Source organism: Cylas formicarius, unplaced genomic scaffold (assembly GCF_029955315.1).
Source record: "Cylas formicarius isolate icCylForm1 unplaced genomic scaffold, icCylForm1.1 PGA_scaffold_12__32_contigs__length_19106922, whole genome shotgun sequence".
Classification (NCBI taxonomy): Eukaryota; Metazoa; Arthropoda; class Insecta; order Coleoptera; family Brentidae; genus Cylas; species Cylas formicarius.
The window spans coordinates 2,980,997-3,003,734 of record NW_026844225.1 but is presented as its reverse complement, the minus strand read 5'-3'; the positions used below and the strand labels follow the sequence as shown (position 1 = coordinate 3,003,734).

General features: G+C 32.1%; 1 long non-coding RNA gene across 7 annotated transcripts; it reads right to left on the bottom strand.

The window, feature by feature from the left end:
* Positions 1 to 1,802: 1,802 nt before the first annotated feature.
* Positions 1,803 to 22,549, bottom strand: LOC132708604 (uncharacterized). 7 transcript variants are annotated; one of them, XR_009620002.1, is made up of 7 exons: positions 22,327 to 22,549; positions 22,099 to 22,271; positions 21,696 to 21,883; positions 17,325 to 17,500; positions 16,353 to 16,650; positions 4,601 to 4,697; positions 1,806 to 1,984 (listed from the first exon to the last, which is right to left on the bottom strand). It is a non-coding gene; the product is annotated as an uncharacterized LOC132708604 (long non-coding RNA). The 7 variants fall into 7 exon arrangements; XR_009620000.1 differs by having other exon boundaries at positions 1,803 to 1,984; positions 17,325 to 21,883; positions 22,099 to 22,275; XR_009620001.1 differs by having other exon boundaries at positions 1,803 to 1,984; positions 16,353 to 16,665; positions 17,325 to 21,883.
* Between the last annotated feature and the right edge of the window lie 189 nt (positions 22,550 to 22,738).

Sequence of the window (22,738 nt, the reverse complement as noted above, 5' to 3'; positions counted from 1 at the left end):
CTCTTCAAGGAAGATGGTTGAGGACGAAATCGAATGGAGAGAATTACCAATTGGAGCTGCATTGTAGGTGCAAGTCAAAATCCCTGGCAAATGCCAGACAATTGGTATAATAACCGAAACGCACGTCACAATGCCACCGTGTTAAAATAAAAATCAAGAACCGTATTGACTGGTCTAGTTCGTTTCCCAAAACCCGAATTATGCATTAATTTATTAATATCATAAATCGAACACGATATTAAAAAGTTATCCATTATTTTTGCAATATATGGTTAAAAAATGTTGTTCCACTTTTACGAAGAATTAAACACCAGCAAAAAGAAAGTTCGCTATATTTTACAATTTTTCTTCGACAAAGACAATGAGGATAATCCCAATCCGCACACACCAATAGTGCTTCAGCAGTTTGGATGGGAAGTTCTTGTACATCCACATTTTGCTTAGAGTGATCAGCTGTTCTTTCCTATAGCCAATAGTTTTACTGCTGACATGATTCAATTTGGGGATGTGAAACCCGAATACATTTTTTTTAAACGAAGAGAGGCATAATGAAATTTCCTTAAAAATGGCGACAAGTGAAGGAACAAGATGTTGATAACCAGTCAAATAAAAAAAATATATCGGCCGACCCAAAACATAAATTTTTATATCTTCTTTTTAACCTCCTTTTGGGACGCAGACTGCCACTCCGATGACACCAATCATGAACATCCACAGCCACAGTCGTGTCGAAGCAATCCAGTAGGAGAAGCTCTTTCAATCCGAGCCGAAGAATCACAACCACCCAAACTTAAAGACTTATTTTTGTTATGAAATGTTCAAATACCTCAGGCGGTTTATTGACATTAAACCTCAATCAAGCAATCTTTGGTTTTAAACATTTGTTGTAAGACCATTCTGAAACATATTCATCGGCAAAATACTCTTTAAAATATTGTTTTGAATACTACGTACGTAATGCAAGCATTAAATGCATATAAAAAAAGAATCGGATAAAAGCCGAAATAAAAAATGAAATTCAATTTAACTCTAAAGAGATGCACATTCGATGTTGTCATGTGTCAACGAAATCTTCTTTGCAAATGCCCCATCAAATTACGATTCCAGTGTCATCTAGTGCCCTGGAATATCTGGCATTCAAAAAGTAAAGTGTTCTGGTATTATTGAATTCATACTCTTTGAATTTGGTTATTATCGTTCAGCATTTTTAACCCATTGCAATTTATTGTGCGTATGATGTTACACACCAATGTCATTTCCTTTGCCAATCTCATATTATATATTATTAAATTTTGACTGCTTTCGTCGTTCATGAAGAAAGCTCGAATACTTCTGAGGATGCCCTCTTGATGTTACCCTACTCAGTTCAGGCAACGGCACCCTGCACTCGTAGTCGGAGCAGTCTTCTGCAGGATTCGACTGTTTTACGGGCCTTTGGATCACTGACGGACTGTTCATTGCTGCCATTTTAACTGCGGTACGCATCATATTCCGCAGTTAAATAATCGTGTGCGAATCTTGTACAATTTCAAAAAGAAAAAGCTATCAGATGAAGATAAGAAAACAAATAGAGTGGCAAAGAGAAAACGATGCAAAAAGTGGTTGCTAAAAGGGAAAGAAATATTCACAGGATTTTGCCAAAAATTCCAAACAAGAGCCTTTCAATTCTAAAATTTAAACAATAGACCTCCAAATTTCGCATTGCACTCAAACCTGATTTGCACAACGCGGGACAAAAGCTGTAAAGGGATACCGTAAGGGGGAAATAATGAGTAAATAACCAAATAACTGAACCGAAATAATATCGATTTTTATTGAAAATATGGTGGTAATCAAAGGAGTAGTAAATACAAAACAATTTGTTGGATATTGATTTTTATTGAATTATTTAAAAATATTTATACTCACCTATGGATATGTCTGGAATCAAATCTGCTGATATAGATTCGGAGCAGGTGAAAGAATGCTCCGCTTTTGGCTGACTCTGCAGACACAGTTAATTTGGTAAATATACACGATAAGTATTTGAAACATCGATAAATTAAACATTTCAATATAAATAATTTCTTGATAGATCTTTTTACCTCAGGATGCAGAGATCTAACACTACTAAGCTTGTCCATATTACTCAGTATGTCTCAGAAGTTTTGGACAAAAACCGACAGGTCGATGTTGTATACACAGATATCCAAAAAGATATGATGGTCAGGTCAAATGTTAAACTTTGATCGTATTGCTCACTAGTGTGATATTAACTGTGAATCACTGTACGAGGATAATTAAATTTTTCGCTTTTTTTATTATATCTAAGCAATTTTCATTTTTAGTCAGGCATTAAATATAATTAGTGCTGCAAATAAAGCAATTTTATTATTATAACTAACGTTGTATTACTATGCCTAAAGAAAAATACCTAAATTACAATCTGACCTGAGCGATATAAAAATCTGAGAAATATCACACTATATCACACTAGCATAAATAAGCGAAATCTTCGCATTTATTCATATCAATCATTCAAAAATAAATGCAAAAAAACTTGACCGGAGTTGAAAACCTTTACCGTATGTTCCAGAAACAACATTTATCAGAACTTCATAATATGAACATTTTTTTTTCTATGTATATGTAAAATAAATCAGACTGGTCAGAAAAAAAATAATTTCTCAAACTAATACTAACGCAACTGGAGTTGATGACACATTAGTATGTAGTTCTTTTACCCTTGAGAATTATAAATAATTTGAAATGCATACGAACGAGGACCTCAAAAATTTATATAGGTAAACTCGAAGATTTCAACCAAACAAAACGTGGGTCACGGTCTTGTGCTAGGATAACAATGTAAATTTTCTAAAAGAGTTTACATATTGTCACCAATTGTTCGCTTATAATTTCATATTTTAAAATATTTAACTGAAAAACAGCAGCAAAAAGGACAAACACATTTTTAAAAATCAAATAAAGAAAACAGAAAAGAGTGCCGGGTAATAACTGTTGTATAGTCATTTAATTTCTTGGTTTGTTTCTTAATAAAATCACTTTAACAAAATCGGTCAGCATATTTTGGTTAAAGCTGCATACCAACTGTAACGTTAATTAACAAAACAGTGTCAAAATTAACAAAAGGTTTTTGGCAATTTAGCGACTAATCAATTTTTTTTTTTTGGGTCTGTATACAAACAAAAAGTATTGTTCCTGCCGGCTTCTTTCCAATGACTTACATGAATTACTTATGATCTACAATTTAGGTCAGCTCTTTAGTAATTTGACCGTATTAAATTGAATTGAATAACTTAGTAGGTAACTTAGGTAAATAAGAAAAAGGTAAATCTGTTATTCTATACAGGGTGTTTTAAAAAACATGCCCCCATTTTCGGCTGAACATTCATAAGTTCATATAAATCTAGATCACAAAAGCTTAGCTTCCAAGATTACTACGATCTTCGAAATTAAATAAACAAAAACGTACGAAAATCCTTCTTTCACACAGAAGTCATTTTATTGTTTTTAGGACTTAATAAATGATAGAACTCATGCAAAATATATCATTTATACTGTAATAACTGTTACAACAATTACAAAAAAAACAAGGGATTATATTTTTGAATGTGACAATAGTATTAATTAAAGATTGAAATTAAAAAAATATATATTTGGCATAAAATTATTTTTTTCTAGTTATAGCGCTCCATTGCTTTATCGCAGAAATTTGAGTGCTAAGAACCAAACAGAGCATAGAAAACATTAAAAAAAAATAAATATTTCCGTCCAACACCTCGAGATATTTAAGCTGATTATTCACTTAATATACTTTACAATAATAGGTACTAAGCGTTTTATAAACACATAGGTTAAGAGTACATCATCAAACGTTAAAAAAATAATTAACTTATCTAACGCTTAACACGTTTGCACTTGGTAAGGGGTGGTGAGGCATCTGACCGAAACAAAAGAATAAATTCGACAATCTCAGGATTGCTACTAAATCATTGTCTACCACAAACAAGCAAACCTATTTAAAGCTATTTTAACGACTTAAGCTCCGTTAATACCTAAGATTTTTATGTATGCCTACATGCCCGCCATTAAACTGATGGTTCTCATTTTTCATCATTTTCTTCAGTGTTAATTTTTTAGGACATTTACTGAAATGTTTTGTCAATTTTCGTGATTATTATTTTTTCGATTGAAAACGACGCATGATACGCAAACAACTCGAGTCAGAAAAGTTGACACGTTTAGCGGTTTATTCGAAGTATATAAGAAAAATTGTAAAAATGTAGATAGAGTACAGTTGACAATACAATTAGCACACCTAACGGACGGCACTGGACTCCACAAATTCAATCTAATCGAAGCAAACTTGGCTTTTTACCATTATAAATACTGTTGCTAAAACCGGTCAAAAATATTTTAAAAATTGTAAAAGAGATGATTTTTTTTTAACATTTAACACCCCGTATTTTGGAAACTAAGCATTTGCGGACCTAGGTTTATAAAGACAATCTTTTTTTTTTCTTCATTCTTGGATGACTAATCTATTAAAATTACGGAGAATAACAACAGCAAAGATCAACAACGATGCAAAAAGACTTACCTAAACAACTTCTCTGCGCTCTTCGAACGGACGAAAGACTATTGGTAGTCATGAAAAGTATCTGAACGGGTGGTGGAAATTGCATGATTGTCTTCGACTAAAAAAACATGTTTTTGTAAACAAATCATTGATACCAAATCAAGTAAATTTATATATCGCTAAAAGGACGAAATAATAATTATAATTCCCAAAATATCAAAAATGCAAAATTATTTCAAGTTTTATTTTTTAACTGGTATTATAAGGTCGGAAAGACATATCCAAATTCGGTTTTTACTGGCGTATTAGACTCTTATTAGTCCGTCTTGTCTTTTCTTGCAATATATAATTATCTCGAGAAAATTCATTTTATTTGTGGGAAACGCTATCTAGCAGTTATACAAGCAATCTAATTCAATTCGCTTAACCCTTTACGGCTTAGCGTACTCGTAGTGGAGCCACAATCAATTTAGTTTAAACCGCATCGGGACACTTATAGTGACTATACTGTAGGTATGCCCCACCGTTATATAACTGTGTTTTGTAAATAACGATTATTTGATATGTTTTACAAGAGTTTGTGTAAATGAAAATAGTTTTGTAAAGTTTAAATGCAAACTAATGATTTGATTGCAGAGTTCTCTGACGACACCGACTGGGCGATTTCAGCGATGATCACATTGAAAGCGCCCAATGATTTTTACGCACCATTTGTTGCTCGGACTTGTGATATTGAAAACATGCCCATTGTTTTTGCCCATGATGCTGGCCGCAATGATATAAATAATGATAGACAATGAAATACGCTTTTCTACTATTCGAGCCCAAGAAATGGCAAATCCAACTGTGCAGACCAAATCTGAAATTATTTGATGATATGATGATATCCCAGCAGGCCAAGAAAATTTTTTCTAAACGGCATGTAAATAAGCTTCAAAGAACAAAAAATTTTCCTAAACTAATCTAAGCTGAGATTCCCATGCATGTGATACTGTATAATAATATTTTATAAGCACAATTTTAAATTTTATTTTAAAAGCACAAATGAATTTAAACAACTTTTGCCACACAGTGCCGATGATATTTTTAAAAAATTCTAACAATAAAAGCTACGGAATATATAAAACGTTTGTTATAAACTAACTTGCAAATCTCACCAGCATAAAAATTTAGCGAAACCTTACGTTCAAATTTCCAGAAAACCATAGCAAATTCTATTAATTTTGCAAGTATTGACTTCTATTTATTCGTTTGCGTTAATTTTTATGTCAATATGGGGAAAGGATGAAAATCAATTGAGCCACTTTCCGCAGAATAAAAAATAATTTTCTCAATCATTCAACATGCCTCGTTCAAAAACACGCAATTGATAATAAATAAAAACAAAATGGCGAAGACAGTTTGTAAACTCTAAAAAATATATTATTAGACAGATCCAAACTAAAATAAGAAACTTACCAGTCACAAACATGTCACGAATTTAATGTAATAAGAACATGAACCACTTCGATGAGAAAATTCACGGTCGGCGAATCGTAAAACGAAAAGAAAACTCCTCTTATTCTCGAGCCATACTTTTAACCACACTTGAATCGCAAAAATGGACGACAATTGGAATGGTGATGAAACAGCATGGCGCTGATCCTCAGCAAAAACCACAGAAGACTATCAGGACGAAACTTTGATATCAGGAGGTAATTCTGCTGGTACCATTGCGCCATAACCACGGAACCAGGGAAAAAAAGCTCATTAAAGCAATCTGAGCACAGAAAACAAATTGGTAACATTCCCTGGTCTGAACAATGACCATTTCAACGCGTACCAAGAAAAGCACAACCAAAAGGGATACCGTGCCCGTGGAACTTTCAATAACACCCCCAATGAGAAACGAAATATCATTGAGCATTGAGAATTGGGAGAATTGGAGTGCGATGAAATTATGAGGTTTGGAAACAAAAATATGGTTCACGAACAATAATGGACATCCTTGTGGCGTATTATTGAAAACATAGGCTAATAAAGTATGGAAAAACGGAGGTTATGTGTTCTATAAAATAAAAACTTTTGTTTTGATTACCGGAGGCATATGGATGATTAACACAGTCAATCTACTTAATACTTAATTTTTAGGGACATAAGATAAGAAAAGTAATGGCGTAATAACATTATGTTTGCACAATTCAGGTGATAATAAAACGAAGTCTATGTAGTCTCATAATCGTTTGTCCATTTTACATAGGAACAGGGATAGACAGCTGATTTTAGACAATCAGTTTGTAAGTTTCAATAAAATATTGGGCCCTTTTCGAAAATACACAGGAGTAAAAGATAAAACAAAAAAAATACCATGACTTTTGTGCTGTATTTCAATGATGCCTGAAATTGATTTGTTTGTATTTTCTTTTTGCTTATTTTTAATATATTGTGTATTTGTATTAATCGAAATTATCTTCAAAACAAATAAAAAATTGCTTTAACATTTTAAAAAGAAAATAGAGTCTGCTGTCATATGACCTTAAACAGCTACTAGCAGTGCAGTGCAGCCCTACTATCCGAGCAGAAGATCGTTAATATGACAGCATGCAGAAAAATTAGTTTTTACTTTTAAGTAAAAATCGTTGGACTGACTTAAAAAAAATTAAGAGATCATATCAACTCATAAATGATTGCAAATTTCATTGTTTTTTTTAACGAACGACGTGCTACTGACGGTCTACAAACAAAAATTTAGGCTGCAGGTCGCCACTGCACTGGTTAACTCGGGATTTTTTTTTGAAAAATAAATTATCTATCTAAAAAATGTCTACATTTTAGTTACCAACTCGTGTCCTTCAGAAACAACAAATATTAGAGGACTGTTCTTTTTACTTTTGGAGTTTTAATGAAATAACATCCTAACAACAAGATAAATAATAAACGATTCTTATTAATAAAAAAAAAACAGTACCTACTGTTAATATTTTTTAATTTTTATTTTTTTAATTAATAAGCCATTTTTTAAAAAAGTAGAACATAGAAACTAGATAAGTTGTTAAAAGTGTCCTCTACCTTGGAAGTTAACACGAGTTTGTTACCATACACCCTGAGAACCTGCTGAGTGTGCAAGACTCGCAACATAACGATGGGAAAGATGCGCAACGGGCAGTCATCTGAAAATATTTTTGTTGTAAACTTGTAATACGAAAATAAAGTTATTTTTTTTAAAATCGGCAATCACGGTCTGGTTAGTTAACTGGCGCAGTCGGAACGATTTTCGGGAATATATATATATAGCAAACGTACTCGATTTGTTGCGTTTCAATAGAATTACCCGGAAAAAAAGAACTGTTGTGACACAAGAGAACCTCTTGGCACTACAGTCAGGTGTATGCGGCCAAATAACCTAACGAAGTCTTTGCAAATTTTAACCCAAGAATTTAACATTCATTCATCTTCAAAACCAATACAATTAAAGTATTCCGATTGATAGAAATATTCCCAGTTTTAGATCGATTCAAACAAATTTCCCAATGCATTCATTCCAGCCAAATCAGGACATGCTCAGACTACAAAATGTCAATGCACAAAACCCATATGATTTTCATATGACTTTCCTAGACCACCAAGTTTTTTGACATGCGCAGAATCCATCAATATAAGGCCAAATTTTAATAGAAATCCACAACAAAATATTTTACTAAATCTCAAGTATTCGGTAAACCTAATAATCAACAAAAAAACTTTCCACCACCCACACCGATGGCGTGAATAGAGTCAACAACATATAAACCTTTACAAAACAAAATTACAATACACCAAAGTTTACGATAGAAGAAGTTTAACTCCGAAACCGAAAAACATGGACCAATAAAACCAAATTTTATATAGCGATAATCAAAATTACCAGGATACAGCTACCTATGATCATTATTATGCAAATAATGCATCCTATGATTATGACACTGAAAATTGTCTTTATTTGCCCAATTACGACGAACAAGAACAAAGATATAACGAACAGCAACCTGCAAACGAAAATTTTCGGGAAATGATCACAATCACAAGACATAACACCTCAAATTATATATTTTAATATGTCAAATCCAAGCGATCATCAGAAATAATATAATTCAGGCTCAACTAGGTCATTTATCGATCCCAATATTGCACAAAAATTATATCTTAATTATATAATAAATGATCCTTTTATAGAAGCTACTGTCTTTCAAAAATCAGCACATCATTACAGTGCAATGATCCCATCTTTTTTGAAATTTTATTTATTCAAATTTCATAACATATTCGACGGTCTTTTAGGTCTCGACAATCTTACACTTTTACAAGCAAATCTCGACTTTAACAAGGGATATTTAAAAACACCCTACACGAATATTAAATTACAATTTAAAAAAATGCATTCCGAATTTAATTGCATAACAATTTCTTCGCGAGTCGAACAAGTCGTGAGAATTAAAACGTCACACACTGGGGCAGGAGAGCTCAAAACTTGGCATAAATTCTCAAACGTAGTAAATATTTAAAAAATGACTAATGATGTTATAAAAACAGCTGAATCACTCGATTCAGATCCATGAAACGCCTGCTTATAAAAACTATGACCTGAGCTTCCATCGAAACCCCACTTCGTAATTAAACAAAGCTTTTTTTAGTTGTTCGTCATTGAGTAAATTGATATTACCTTGTATAGTCATCAATAGGCGTTCTGCAGTGTGGTTGAACAAAACTTGTAACGGAACTTCTGCTGATACCTCAATTACTTTTATGTGCTCCTGATTTGGATGGCATTTTTTCTTTTCTGCTTGCACAACTTTATAAGAAGGAATAATTTCGGGGTCGCACCTTCTAACTAAGCAATACTGGTGTCTTGACATCTTGGCGTCCACCAATAAAGCTAGAGCATTTTCACCTGATATTAGACGACATTTACTTTCTTCCATCTTCATGAACGCCTTTCTATATTTACTTGCCCGTTTTGGAGAAATTGACATGTCCTGCATTAATTTTGAGGCCTGTGTTTGTCCCGCTGACCTTAAAGTCATCTGTGTTGCATACTTTAATTCCTCGAGTGGGGTAGATTTTCGCAAAACTTCGGTCTTTTTACGCTTGGTACGATCAGAGTTGATTTTTGGGCGACCCATTTGTTTTGGTGTTTTTATTGCATAATTTAGAAAAGAAATAGAAGTATCCAACCAATGTTGATTATTTTTTACAAATTTATCCTCCAGCCTGGCCGCTTTCATCCGTCTGCTTTTAAATTGTCACTTAAAATGCGACAATCTTTGATCAAGTTCTTAAGATTGTCCTCAAGACATTTTATACTTTCTCTAACAAGCTCCCTCAAAAAATTAAACTTTTCTTCTACGTTTCTCTTTTCAGAACTTTTTAAAATATTTCAATTGTTTTGATAATGCCAAAGAAATACCTAAATTAGATTTTTCCAAATTTGGAATTGATCATCTTAATTCCGAAGGAAAATATAAAATTTTGAATTTAATTAAAGAATATTCCGATATATTTTATAATGAAGACGAACAACCATTTAAACTAAGGCAGGCAAAATTGACTGAAGACTCCTACACCCTTATGTATTAGTACGACCTTAATGCGGTACTAATCGAAATTAATAAATTAAGGTTGCGATCTAATAACATAAACTCATTAATAAAACACCCGGAGTATTATGCCGAAACATCGGACTATTTAAAAATTGAGAAATTGAATTAAATCAAAATAAGTTAGAAAGGAATATTAGAAATCAAAACTCAATCTCGACAAACATAATAGCCAAATTTAAGTCTACTATTAAACAAATAAAACAAAATGAAAAACTGATCGAAAGAAAATTAAATCAGGTTAGTGACATTGTTTAAAAAACAACTTATCGGGAAAATATGTTTCTTATTAAAAATATTGTTAACGGAATAATCAACGTTTATGAAATAATTGATTTTATATTGCAAGATATTGAAAATTCCATACCGATTTCCAAATTAAGAATATTACATCCTACTTTTATTAAGTTAAACGACCTTTTTAGTGAACTTAAACAATTGAGAAAAAATAAAATGCCCTTGCCTATTAGCTTGGAAACCATAATACATTTTGAAAAATTGATTACTCTCGATAGCTTTATTCTAAATAATAGGATAACTTATCTATTGCATATTTCAATAATAAATCAAAATGAATTTGAATATTTTCATTTGTATTCTGTCCCTCTTAAACATCAGAGTCTCTTTAAGGTTGCTAAATGGCGTAATAAATATTTAATCATAAATCAATTACACTATATATATCGAAGAAGTCCCTGTAAAGAAATGACGACGTCAGGGTACCTATGTCCGCAAGGAAATGTTAAAGAACTTAGAACGAAGAGTCCTTGCAAAGTTCAGTTGCTGCAATCATCCAAACCTACTACCTGCGAAGAGATCTACGTCACTGTTAAACCGACTGGATAATTCCAACATATGGCTATTGATTTGGCCTAAAAGCAAGCTGACAAAGTTAAACTGTGAAGACCAAGAAGAGCATCAGAAGTTAGAAGGGAGTTAGTTTCTAACCTTGCAAACCGGATGCCAAATGAAAATCGACGAGACAACTATTGTGAACTACAAGAAAGAAATTACCAGAATCTAACCTATTATTTTTCCCGATTTTGATTATATGCCTACCAATCTTCCTGTCTTTAAATAAAATTTCCGTCTACAAGAAATTAACTCAAACAAAGAAACAATCTGATTTTTTATTTAAAACACAAGTAACACAATAACTGCTACTGCAATGCGACTTTAAGACTGTCTTATCCAACGATTAGCGCGCGTATTTATATTATTAAAGCAGCTGAATAAGCATATGTGTCATATTACTATCTTCTTATTACATACTCATCACAAGTGGCCATATAACTCCTCCCTCCTAAAGTTTGAGAAAATCGGGGTTGATTTTCGAATAGTTTCTAGTTCTATGCCCACCTTTATATTTTATTTTATTTTTAGGTAATAATAAAATACAATGATTATTATTAGTATAATTATAATAGTAGGTATTAAAGTAATTGAAACACTAGAGTTTACAAAAGTTAAGAGTTTTAGGAGGGTGATTTGCTAGGTTTCGAGCACTTTCCATATCTTCTTTTATATTTTCAACATTAATTTCTCTTAACTATAGTGGTTCGATATTATGAACCAATTCTTCATTAATAACTATGGACGGAAGTTTTAGTCTTAAATTAATTACGTCTCCTTTTTGAGACATTTTTTTTTATTTTTAATTTTAACATTACACTCTGCGGGCAGAATTAAAGATGCTTTATTTATTATTTCAACACTTTTGATTTGGGCAATAAAAATATATATTTTCTGGGGAATTTGGGATAACCACAATATATTTTATTGGGTAGCTGAGGCTGAGGAATCATTGGACAATGATTAGATAAATTAATTGTTTGTGGAATACAGGGTTCGTTTTTATTAAGCAGGTTATTGGAGGGATTTTGTAGCAGTTTTCCTTTAGGTTAAAGAAATCGTCTGTCTATTTCAAAAGATAGGGATTGTTTATAACGGATATTTTATTATTAATTGGTATGGGGTATATACGATTAGCGGCAGCAGGAGAATGGCAATCTTCATTCTTACCTAAAATTATAAATGTCTTTTAACATCTTTAGGTGTCTTTGATTTTTAAATTGAATTAGTTTATATTTAGGTTGTAATTTTTGTGTAAACTTCCGAGGTGTATTTATTAATTGATTAGTACCTTGGAGTATTTCGGGGTCATTTTTGCGTTTTTCATTTAGTTTTGCTAAAACATTTGCCTTTTTTGCATTAAGTTTTAAATTTATTTTTTCATTAAGTTCCGTAAAGATTTGCGAAAGTTCGTACACATAATCTGTTTGCAATTGATTTAGGTTTTTCTCAAAATTTCATTGATGCTTCAGATTTCCTTTTAGAATTTGGAAAGGAGTATACTCATGGGAAGAATGTTTACTAATATTGCGATATCCATTAGCTCTTGGATCGTTTTGGTACGATGCTCATTTTTTAGAGTGACTAGACTTTCTGTAAGGGACGAATGGAAGCTTTCGACTGGTGAGTTTGAATTTGGATTATACGGGGTAGTGAAATGTAACTCGATTCGATACGTTTTACATAAGTCTTGTACTAGGTTACTTTTAAAGCTTGTGCGTTATCCATAGTAATTTTACTTGGAGAAGAATTTAGTTAAGCTTTGACATATTTCGAGGGAAGTTTCATTAACTGGGTATGCTGTTGCAAATTTAAAGAAGTTATCTATTATTGTAAGATATTTTTGTCCTGATATCGAGTATATATCCATATAAATATGTTCTAAGCGTTTAGTTCCGATTGGTGTAGGTTTGTACCCGATTTTATAAGGATGTCTATCATACTTCGTTTTTTGGCATATTTCGCATGTATTAACGAAATTTATTACGTCTCTTTCCAGGCTTGGCCAATAATATTTTTGCTTAATATTTTTTGTTTTCTGTCATTCCTCGATGTGATGTCTTTGTAGTGCGATATCTTTCTATTATTTCTTTCTGTTCCTTTTGATCTTTAACATCTTCGAGTAACGTGTTAGAAATGACGAGTTTAAATGCATTGTTTTTAAACCTTTCCTAGAAACTTCTTATAATTACTGGTTCTAGTTCCTTATTAGGGAAATGTAAACAGTAAGTGTCTGTTCTTGCATGAGGTTATGTTAAATCAGTCCATCTAAATAGAATTTCATTTTTAAAGGTATTAAGGGCTTTATTGACATATGGAGCTCCTATAATTGGATTTTCCCTAGATGAATGAACCGTGTCCATTTCAGAGTTATCTACCTTTTCGTGCATATGGAGCTCCTATAATTGGATTTTCCCTAGATGAATGAACCGTGTCCATTTCAGAGTTATCTACCTTTTCGTGAGCTTCTTTACTTGTAGATGGGTTATTTTGTTCTTCTAGTTTTTCGAGCTGTAGTGTCTTTTTAACTGTATTTGGAGGTCTTATTTGAATATCCGAAATTATCTTAATTTTGGGTTTCTTTTTCGAACAATGACATACGAGTATTTCAATATCTTGACTTTGGAATAGGTGATTAATCATTGATTTTGCCTTTAGCCAATCCAATTGGTCTAGTCCACATCCTAGTTTAGGGATTGCAATTCGTGTAACTTGATTCTCTCTTGCATGGTTTTTCATATTAATTAAGATTTTCCAAAGCATATAGGAGGTTGGTTTTTGGTTAGATTTTTCTTTAGTAACTAGATAATAAATAAAACGATTATTTTTATTGTCAAATAATATTGCTATTTCTCCTGGTTTAGAGTTTTTATCGATAAGATATTGTAGGTTGTTAAATTTTTGTTTAAAATCTACAGCAATGCCTTGTTCTATTTTATAATTTTGTTGATCAAAAATATTTGCTTGAATTTCCTTAATTATCTCCGAGTGTTCGATTGGTTTCCAATTTTGATAAAATTTTTCAAACTCGTTCAGACCTTTTTGCGCTTTTTCAAACAGGTTTTCCTGTGATTCGAAGATATGTTTAATCTTTTCGTGCCATAAATATTGGTCATCTTTTTTCTCGTCTTCTTCACATACAGCTGACATATGTGTTAGTGGGTGTTTTACTAGGTCTACGGGGTGTATTTCTTTTGATGGCGTGAGAGGGCGTCAGCGTTGACATTCTGTTTGCCTTTTTTATATTGAATAGTGTATTCATATTCCTGAAGTTTTAGTTTCCATCTGAATAAATTAAATATTTCAAAGTTGTTAAGTTCAAATGGTTCTAGAAGTAAGTTATTATTAACGCTACCTTCGAATGATTAAATATATCGACAGTATAGGAATTATTTGTAATCGTAACAAGGGTTGCTTGTATTTCAATTTCATCTTCACGACAGTAGGGCATTATCCATGTCGTATTATTACGTTATTATTATTGGGTAGATTAGTCCTAAGTGTTGCTTTTTGTATAGTTTTTGGGGTTGGGGAATTTCTACTACGTAGTCGTCGAAATTTGTTCTATATGGAAAGGGAATTTCTATAGAACGGCTTTTAACTTCGTATTCTTTAAATCAATATTTAGATTTAGTTTACAAAGACCTTTAATTCCTAAAATACCGTCAAAATATTCATGAAATGGGTAAAGAATAAATTCAATTGGTTCGGTGATACCAAAGCAAGTAAATAATGGGATAGTTAAATTGGTTAAGGCTTTCGCGGCCCGTTGATAAGCTATTATCTTGATTCGGGTTTAAAGGCCGTCGTCGATTGGAATTACTTCCTAACGTTTCTCCGATGTTGGACGTAGACAGTCTACGTCCAACATCGGAGATGGAAGGACCTCTGAAGAAGCTCGTCACTCGTGCTAGCGAAACGTTAGGAAGTAATTCCAATCGACGACGGCTTTTAAACCCGAATCAAGATAATAGCTTGATGGGATAGTTGCTATATGTGTAGCTTTGTTTGAACCTGCACATGTTTGAAGGGTATTTACGTAAGGTTTAATTAATTCGGAAAAATAAGTTTCTGCTAAAGAGGGTCTAAGAAGAGATGCATTGGAACCTGTATCGATAAGTAAACAGATTTGATAGTTAGGGATTTCGATGTAGGGTAACTGTTTTATTTGAACACTATTTAGGGTTAAACAGGGTTGCTTGGTCCGAGTCTACTGACTGAAAATTTTCTAATTGATCAACAATGCTATTTTCTTCTTCGAACTGTTCAACATTTTCGTAGTTTGGGTTGTAATGACAGTAATAATCGTATTCGTTAAGGTCGGTTAAATTGGCTTGCGTTTCGTTAGTTTCGGAGTTAATGTCGCTGTTTTTGGAAATTATTGTATTGTGGTCTTATTTGAGAAAATGGCTTTTTAGGTTGTATACTTACACCTGAGGGGCTATTGATTTTTTCAGTTCTGGGGCTTGTTTTGATTAGAGGTGTGGGGTTGCTGAAAGGGTTGCCTGAAAAATTGGTTTTGTCGCTTAAAGAATTGATTCTGAGGTTTGAAAAATTGATTTTGTGGCTTGAAGAATTTGATTTTGATGTGAAATTCGATTGTCTATAGAGTTGAATTGGTGGGTTGTGAAATACTCTTTGGGCGTTTGACAAAATATAATTGATTGGTTTCTATATATTGTGCCTCATTAGGTTATTATTTTGTAAATAATTATTTTTAAACTGACTTTGACTTGTAAGAATTTCGTAATTTGTAATAATGTCAATAGCATTATCTAGATTTTGAGGATTTTGATCTATAAGTAACGTTCTCAACTCTAATCTTATCTCGACCCAAGTTGTAAGGTCTGGTCGAGTTAATAAAAAATCTTTACTGTCCCTAGTATTTTTGATTTAATTGCCAAAATAACGTATTCTTGTTGCGATACATCGTTATTAAAATACCTTGCGCGAAAAGTGTCGATTTATTTAATAAAATAATCCAAACGAGAAGGGGTACCATCAAAGGATTTTAGCAAACTAACGGTTGATCTCAAAGCGTCGGCCATTGCACTAATAGTTTCGGTTTCTAGACTAGTATTTACAAAAGTACAATTATTTTCGGCTATACAATATAATAAAGAAATATTAGAGTAAAGTTCGTCTATATCTCGCGGTTGATTATGTAGAATTATTTCTTCGAGGATAAGTAATATCCGATATTCTATTTCTAAATTTTTTCATCAAATTTTCATCAACAAATTTAAAATTTTCGCTTCTTAACTAACAGGAGTCACAACTATAAGGAACACAATTCAGTAAAAACTTACAATAGGTTCATAGTTTCGTTCCTGTATCAACCAACACGTTCGTCCGAGAGATTCACTTCCCAAGTGAGGTATTGGGTGTAGTGGACGCTGGGTTACAACAATTCGTCCTGCTGGCTCTCGAACGGCGTACCGATAGTCTATGGTACCAGGAGTCCCAAGTGCTCTGCCATGTAGATCTGTAATTCTTTCTTTAACCGTTGAAACGGAAGCGTGTTGTACCAGTAATCCAGCGCACAAATCACTATCGATTCGCAACAGCGATGCGGTACACTACTTCCAACGGATTTCCAAAAATACACTGAAAAGGATCCTACTGCGAAAATCGCATTTTTAAAAAACGATTTTTTATGTAAAACACAAGTAACACAATAATTACTACTGCAAAGCGACTTTAAGACTGTCTTATCCTACGATTAGAGCGCGTATTTATATTATTAAAGCAGCTGGATAAGCATATGTCTCATATTACTATCTTCTTATTACATACTCATCACAAGTGGCCATATAACTGAACCTTAAAATTTCTCTAATAAATTTAAATTTTGTCAACATGTAACCTAATTTGAATTACGCAAATACAGAAGTATGTAAGCAAAACCTACAGTCAACTGTAAATATAACCATATTTTATAATTCAGCTGTGAAAAAAATCTTCCAATGAGATGGCCAAAAATATATTCTAATCTGATAAAAATAAAATATGTTTTTTTTAATTTAATTTATTACCTATCGAACAGTGTTAGGAAAGTATTCAGATTTGGCGGATAATTAATTGCATTTATTCAATTTGGTCTGGTTCTGCTGTAATGCCTGTTTAGTGGATCTTATGAAAATTTTAAATATTTTATGACTGCATTAATGACTTTCCCTGGTACTGCTATTGGTGCACATTCTAGTATGAAGAGTTAAAAGATGATTAAAACCAACGTGTGCAATAAAGAAACAAAAGTGCAAAACAAAGCATTATCATACCATGGCCACATACTGAGAGGTGCTCGCTACTCCACCCCGACCCTTCTCCTTCATGAAGAAAACAACATTCATGGCTCAGAAACGTCCGACATTAGTGTGCAGTGACGAATGCTGGATCAATATTTCGTCAGGCGGAGAGCATTCCACTGAGGAAGTGAGACGGTGACCCCGACATACTCCACATACAAAAAGAAGAAAAAGAAGAAAGATTTTTTTAAATTTCCTGAAACTTGAAATCTAATTTAACCTGCGAATTTATCTGCCAACAACCACAGCAGATTCTTCTGACGCCATGCAAAATAACTTAATCAAGAATCTTGGTTGTTAATTATTCACCGAAAATTCCACAAATTAATGTATTACTATTTATAAATTTTCTTGGAAATTTTTCAATTAAGCGCTGAAGAAGCCAACAATATGATGGACGAAACGTCAGCAACTTCGATTCATCAACAACCAACGCTAAAGGAATCGAGAGCCAAAAATCTTTTCATTCACATGGAAATAAAATATGTCAAAAATCATATAAATTAAAACTAATTACTTACAAATTTTAATGACTATAAAATATAATAAATCTATCAATGAGGGAGAATGTAAGTCTTCACGTTAAAGAATTTTTTGGGCATAACATGACTCATCTATGTTCATAGGGGTTGACAGTTGGATAAAATCTAAGAATAAAAATAAAAAAGAACAACTACTTAACAGAAGTAATATTTCAAGGAACTGTGAACATTTGTTTCAATTTAAAAATCGTCTGAAAAGTTTTTGATAGATGACTGACTCCCTAGTGATATGTAAAATTTATGAAAATTTTTGGTACTTATTTATGGTCTACGTCATCTAGTAGCTATGTTAGTAAATATTTTTATGGATAGGTTTTTTTAAATATTATTTTCATTATCCAGGCTCTAACAACAATTAACTAATGGAAACTGGAATCCTGCATCTGACTGGAATCCTGCAAATCCTGCATCCGACTGGAATCCTGCAGACGTTTCGCCAAAATCTCACTTGGCATCTTCAATGCTCGCGCATATATATATATATATATATATATATATATATATATATATATATATATATATATATATATATATATATATATATATATATATATATATATATATATATATATATATTTATCTTTTCATTATAAATCATATATAAAAATCTTTTCATTCACATGGAAATAGAATATGTGTAGAGTTCAGTGCTCTCACTTTTACTGGTATAAATATATATCAATGATATTGATATTGGCAAACAAAAATCAAAAACAACTGTGGGTGTAATACCACAGAAACGGATACAAAAAAAAAAACTTTGGATACAGCAATGGGAAGGGGCTTATCAGGCTTGGGTGAATGGTTTGTGGCCGACTCCACCTTAACACGTCAATGACAGAAAAAATGGTTGTCTAAAAAGAAACATTTAAAATTATTTAATTAGTAGTTTATTTATAACTTTAATTCCAACTGTGCTTTAGTTATAATAGATGCAGAAACGAATGAACTTGTGTGTCAGTGATTAATTACTTAAAATAATAATACTTCTTCCAATTATTGACAAACCTTAAAAGATTCCTTATTTAATTATTTGCCAGATTCTATCATAACTTTTGCTTGCATTGTGGCGGTGTTGCCAATATTTAGTTTTTGTAGAAAGGATATATTTAACCAATGATTAGTATGTCACTGTTAGGTAAATAGCTTATGTATTTTCTTTCAGACCTAAACAAAAGTATGAATTTCCAGTTAAAATGAACTTTTATTCGATGTACTTTTACTGTGTCGGTGCGTAGTGTAAGAAGTAATGCTCGTGAAATCGGAGTTTTTATTGGCATTCGGTAAATCGTAAATCACGCAATAAAATGGAGAAACAATATCTTAAAGCTTTTACACTTAAGTAGAAATATGACATTATTAAAAAAAATCAAAGTGGGAAAGTGGCGATTTAAAGCTTATAAAAGGTTTTATTAGCCTTAAATGTGAAAAATCAGGAAAATCTAAACGCCGAGACGTGGATAAAGGACTTCTTAAGTTGTTTACTCCCAAAAAAGGAAGGAAACATTCTTATACGGGCTAGTGTTTTACAAGAAAAAGCAAGTGAATTGTGAACCAAAATTGGAAAAGCATAGTTCAACTATTCTAGGAGTTGGATAGAACGTGTATCAGAAATTTACGACAAACATTTTTAATGCGGATGAAACAGGCCTATTTTATAAAATGATACCAATATAACACTGAAACTTGTTCTGAACACTGAACCTTGTGCTGGAGCTAAAGAAAAGATCACAGTTCTAGTGGCGGCAAACATGCCTGGATCAGAAAAAAGGAAATTGTTGGTGTGGGCAAACAGTTAAGCTTGCTTACAGATGAGTTACATGAATAGGATGAAGAAATGAAAGCAAAGAACAATTTACTGCTTCTTAAGAATTACCTCTATGTGAAATTAGAACAAATGCATTTTGTGTTTAAACCACCTAAAACAAATTCGAAACTTCAGTCAATGGACCAATGTGTAATAGTTTAGATTATAGACCTCTTGGACGCCGTAAATTACATTCATATGGTTTGGCAAAAGGTTACTAGTGAAACCATTGCCAATTGCTTGAAGCATGACTCAGACAAAGATCTTCCTCTCAACCAGTGGTCGAAAAAACAACAAATACGCAGTGATATCGTACCAAGAGAAACACTGACTGATGATCAAATTGTAGAGTCTGTAACTTGAAATGTGATACTGAATGACAATGTAGAAGAATAATTGAAAATTCGGGTAACAAGTTCCAGAAACAAAACTTTCCTCAGAGAATTCAGAATATGAAGAAAGCTGGATAGACAGTGATGACAATTCGGAAGATGTAGATATTATCTCTGAAATCAAATAGTGAAATATTCTTTGAGATAACAAAAACATTTCTGTTGGTGATTATGTCTTGAGCACATTATATTATGGAAAAAAGAATGCTACCATTTGAAGTTGAACTAATGTATCATGCATTCAAAAAACTGCATTGTTGAAGTACTGCCTACTCCAGAAATTTTGGAAAATATAGAAAGACAGTTTGTTTGAGTTAGTTACTTTATTCTGTTAATATATATATTTTAATTTTCATGTGTCAATAAATGGAATGTCATTTAATGGTTTTTATTAGAAATGATGTGCGAATAAATGGTTTTAAGATACTTCTTTTAGTGTTGTATCTTTTTGCTGATGTAGATTGGATGGCTTAATTACTAAAAAATATAAAAGAACACTTAGGTAATTATACAATAGAATGACTTTCACTATTATATTACCCATTTTAATGAAGATATAAACCCTGAAATTTTCAGATTTGAGAACTGTAGGTCTAGCATTAACTATTTTACTCTAAAATTCTTCAATAATCTTCCAAATAATATTAAAGAAATAGATTTAGAGACTTTCAAATTAGAAATAAAAATTTCTTAATTAACAAAAGTAAAAGTAAGATAAATTATAATGATTCTTAAACCATTACACCATGATCTACTTGTGTATTGTATTGCATATTTTATGTATTTTTGTGGATTTAAATGTGATTAATGGATAATAGGGTAGCTGTAAGTTAATTGAAAATTAATTAAATACTTGTTGAAAAATACAAAAGTACAATAAATTATCTTTCATTTCTAAATACCATAGTCAACTATAAAACATTTATTTAAATAATGAAACTCAAAATTCCGCATATTCTGGGAAAACACGAAAAGTAAGTTAAACAATATGGCGTTTAATTTAAATTAATCAAGCGATAAAAATATTTTTGGCCCCCTTTTATGAGATAGCAAGTTTTTTATAATTGAAATATAAAATAGGGCGTATTGTTACACTACTATAAATTGCGCTAACATATATTAAATCCTTATGTAATTAAAAAATTTAAATTAGATTCTGTTTTGACAAAACCCAAATTATTTGAAAAACCTTACACTTATTTTAATGGCCGAATCCAAACGTGTGATAAAGTAAAAAATAAAACTTTTAAGACAACCTGAATGGTATGAACGCAACTGTAAAAAATAACCATAATATGCCAAAAGTAAAACTTATATAAAGTAATTAAAAATTTGTATTATGCTTAAATGTTATTGAAATTTTTCTTACAAAAAATTTGGTGTTGGTTAGTTCGTCTATTCATTAGTTTACAAAAGTTTGTCAAAAAATGTATTCATTTTTGCAGTTTTGTGATATTTTAAAATATCAAAAACAAAATTTTATTTTATCTTAATTTCTCTTGATTTTCTATTTCCAAAATGTCAGAATAACATACAAATTTCGAAGCTCTTTCTGGTGGTACAAAAATTTTCATTTGCCTGATAAAAACTAACAGAAACTTACTTAAAAATGACCCATCTGTTCAAATGACCTTGCAATTTCTTCATGGCGAACTTGGTAGGAACTACAAAGAACTTCTCCATGCTGACACACCAATACTCTTTCACCTCATCTTTCAAGCACTCTATCAATTTTCAAGTAGCCAAAGCTCAGCCAGATAAACAAGCGGTATGCTTTGCCAAAGTCCTGATCTTAAACACAAAGCCCTGGTTAGTTTTGGTTTTACTTTAAAATTCCCTATTAGCAGCATCAAATAGTGGTGCCATTATTTGACACCCACACCCACCCAACCCCACAACACCCAAAATATGTCATCCTTGAAACTAATTAGAAACTTCAGAAAAACAGCAACTGGAAGTTCTCTATTCATAGAGCTTAAACAACAGTTTCTTGCTGCTAAAATTACCAGAAAGTTTTATTTTTCCAGAAACTCATTTTTTCTTCAAAATTACCCGGTTTCCATAAGTGTGGTATAAATAACTAATAGATATCATCCTGTTTTCAATTACTTCAAATTTCCGTTGGAACAGTTGGCTGCTTTGACTTCATCCGCAAGATACAAGACCCAATTCTTTGATGCTAGCTAAAAAAACAGGCCATACATTAAGACTTTACCATATTGGTTTATTATTACCTGCCAGGTCCAGCTTAAATCTTCAAAGCAAAACCTGCATGGAGGTTTTTTTTTTGGTTAAATCGGAAAAATAGTAATCAGACAACATTGGTGTTGCTCATGTCGCCTTGAGTGTCCAAGACTACTAAATTCTAGCATTTCCTTGATGGATTTACTAGCAAAACCTCATATTTAAACAAAAATTCAATTCTCAAAACGGTCAGCACTTTACTACCTAAATAAATGTTCTATAAGCTTAGAATGATTGTGTATACAGAGAAAAATTGGTTGCTTTTTCTCTGGTAAATACCATGTGTTAAACGCCTTGGGCCATTTCTGGTGAAATGGTATGTTTAAGTAAGCTACAATTAAAGCATGGGCATTTTCTAGCGGATTAACCCACAACGCCTTAGCCAACTCTTAGCTTATTTCC